Source organism: Hyla sarda, unplaced genomic scaffold (genome assembly GCF_029499605.1).
Source record: "Hyla sarda isolate aHylSar1 unplaced genomic scaffold, aHylSar1.hap1 scaffold_2651, whole genome shotgun sequence".
Classification (NCBI taxonomy): Eukaryota; Metazoa; Chordata; class Amphibia; order Anura; family Hylidae; genus Hyla; species Hyla sarda.
Window position 1 is genome coordinate 30759 of NW_026609344.1, and position 3394 is coordinate 34152.

General features: G+C 51.5%; 1 pseudogene; it reads right to left on the minus strand.

Moving 5' to 3' along the window:
- Positions 1-1898: 1898 nt before the first annotated feature.
- Positions 1899-2116, minus strand: LOC130324633 (U2 spliceosomal RNA; annotated as a pseudogene).
- Positions 2117-3394: the final 1278 nt, after the last annotated feature.

Sequence of the window (3394 nt, forward strand, 5' to 3'; positions counted from 1 at the left end):
ATTGAGTGAGGCAATTTTTACAGGGATAGGCATAGTTTATGGAGAGTCCGTGCTTGGAGAATCAAAGTCAATAATAAGCTGCGTACCGTCATCCCCCGCCTGCGGGGTCATCAGCTCCTTGATGTTCTGAGGGTCGGAGCTTGAGATCGATGATGCCCCGACCCTGAGCTCGCTCTCGTCCGAACTACGGCACGCCGCTTTCCTTTGAATGTCTTCCTCTTCTTCTTCTCTTTGTCTTTTAAATGTCACACTGCTGTCCATATCCTCTGTGTTGCTCTCACTCGATGTAATCTCTGGCCCCCGGCTGATGGATCTGCGTCTTCTTTCATAATTTGACGACTGGAACTGCTGCACAGGGGCCTGTGAGGCCTCTTTTCCGGAACCTTTGCCGCTACCTTGGGAAGTTTTCATCGCTTGTTCCCCAGCAAGCGTTGCTGAGGACTGTTGCTCCAACTTCCCCATCGATCGACGATGGCCAGTTTTACCCACCGGGTCCACTGCTGGCGGGGCAGCAAACCCTGGTTTGGCGCCACTTGTCTTCTTGGCCCTGTCCTGTATAGGCGGAGTAACAGGACCGGGCTCAGACCTGGCCACCTGGCTCCCCTTCCGGCGGGCTTTCACCGGGGCCTCTTCGTCCGGAGCAGGGCGACCCTGGGCCAAGCCAGTACCTGGCTTATGCTGCAATTTTGGGTCCACTTTTGCCCCCACCGAGGCCCGTCGGCTGCCACCCGCCACAGGTGAGCCCCCTTCAGAAGTTTCGGCGGGCTCTTGAGCCAGGTAGGAAGTCGATCGACGTCTTTCAATTTCCCGGGCAGTAAACTCGATCACCCGCCCGGGCTTCGTGGAATCCCCATGGCCTCCCCCTAGCACTACCACCGGTGGGCCCCCCGATGGAGCACCAGAGGTCTTGGGCCTGGACCCATCAGTACCTGCCATCTGGGGTTTGGGCATCTTAAAAAAGGACGTCTTTTGTCCTGTCCCCTCTTTGGGTGGGCCCAGCCTTGACCCACCCATCGTAGTTTTTGCTTTATGGGGACAGGAATTAAAATCGTGATTTTCCTCTCCGCAGAGGTTGCACCTTATCGTATGGCTACATCTTGAGGCTATGTGACCTTCTTGGCCACACCTATTGCAGCGAATCACACGCTCTGCGCCGCAGGTCTCCTGGGTGTGGCCAAACCTCAAGCAATTTCGGCAATACATAGGCATTTGAGGATAGAACAGGAAGCCCCGAACTCTCCCGATGGCAAAATTTGGGGGCGGATGGCAAAGACCCCCAATACCACCGGGATCCTTACGGAGCTTGACCCAGAACTTCCTCTTGCCGTTCCAGAACCGCACGGAGTTCAAGATTTTGTTTGCGAATCGCACCTCTTCGCAGTATCGCCGAAGAAAAGTGGCTATATCCTCCGTGGTCACATGAGGGCTGTGCATAGCCACCACCAACGGTATATGTTCCTCACCATAGAGGAACTGGAACGAAAGACCGTCGAGTCGATCGTCCCTCTGGTCCGCACCAGACAAGGTTGCATAGATGTTATCGCAACACGCCGTGGCCGTGAAGGTGACGGTATACAGGCCACGGCTTTCCTGGTCATTTAGACACAGGATGTCCTCCCTATTGAGGCGGAAGTAGTCAAGAAGAATCACCTCCGCAATGAAGCGGAGGTTCTTCAACTGACGATGGCTCTCCGACACCTCTATGCGGATGGTATTTCGCATCGACATTTCCCCAGAGGGGAAAGCCCAGGAGAACGGCATCTTCCACACCCAGGGACTAAGCCCCTTCCCCAATAGCAGCAGGGGCTCGGAATCCCGCTATAAAAGCGGAACCCTTACCCAAGGCAGAGGTCGGGGGTACCCTAGGTGCTTCCGAAGCTACAGGTAACGCTCAACGTACCGAAAATGCCTTCTGAGACACAAGGTCCCAGAGACAGGGGGATCGCAACCCGTTGTCCGTGGACTAAGCCCGCTCCCCAATAGCAGCAAGGGGGTGAAGTCCCTCCGTAAGGAGAGACAATCCCCCAAGGCCGAGAAGCGGGGTACCACAGACACCTTCCGACCAGACCAAATACAGATACTACACTTGATCTTAGCCAAAAGGCCGAGAAGCGATAACCGTGAAAGGGGCGGGCCCAACAAGGTCCCCTTCATGGGCACTATCACTGCTTGCTGTCAGGGAGGCTGCCAGACAATTTTCCATGCACACTCTGGGCTGGGGGGCAGTCAACCACCAGTACACACAGCAGAACCTAAACCCATACCATTATTGCTAAGCAGCAAGACAGGGGCCCATTGCACTCCCACGGGGCCTTTTTAAATGCAATCCATAACCCGGATTTGCCAGGAACCCTTCTTACTCCTCCTACTTGCATGTGACACTGGGCTTAGGATCTGCATAGGAAACACACACACAAGCACACACCTACCTTTGTTGCCTGCAGATGCCTCCTTGGCTGTCCCCAAACGGTATCAAACCAACACCCACGGGAAGCTGTAAGCATAGAGGACATGCCTGCACCCCATTGGACTTACCTGTGTGGGTTAAACCCGGGTTATTTGACAACCTATGGCGGTGATGGTTCTGCTCAGGCAGAGCAGTGCTGATGCTCCTCATAAAGCTGTCGCTGCTGTGAAGGTTCTAGGTGACATCACAAATCCCTATGGTTACATACACAACAAAGCTGGGTTGTTGTTGTTTACACTCTGCAAGGCCTGTGGAAGTGAGTGACATCATAGCACTGTAGTTCTGAGGGTTCTAGATGGATGCAACAATCTCCTGTTGCTTCTATGAAGGCCATAATAGACGACATCACCAAACAGCTCCATAGTCACATACACAGCAAAGGAGAGATGTTGTTTACACCTAGTGATGTCAGTGGTATTGAGTGACATCACAGCACAGTGCTAAGGCTCCTGGGCCTGGACACAGCAGCGGCTGCAATATCTCAACGGAGAATACGTTTATATATATGTGTGTGTGTGCGCGTATATATATATATATATATATATATATATATATATATATATTTCTCCGCCGAAATCACTTTTAAACCCATTTCCACCTTTTTTTCCCTTCTCTTCCTCTTACTTTTTTTTCACGTTTTTTTACGTTTTTCTCCTTTTCGCCTCTTTTCTGGGCGTATTATTCTTCTTTTTCTTCTTTTTTTTCGTCTAATGCATACCCCATCAGTGCAGCAATGCTTATTCAATACCGCCAGCAGATGGAGACACTGGGGGATAATTTTCTAAGGATTTATACTGATTTTTCCTGTCTGAATTTGTCGCACAGAAAGTTGCAGGCCAAATATGTGTGACATTTCTGCGACTTTAGCTTCTAGAGCATTTTTACAACATTATACATAGGTGCTGAATACATAAAAAGCGACTGTTC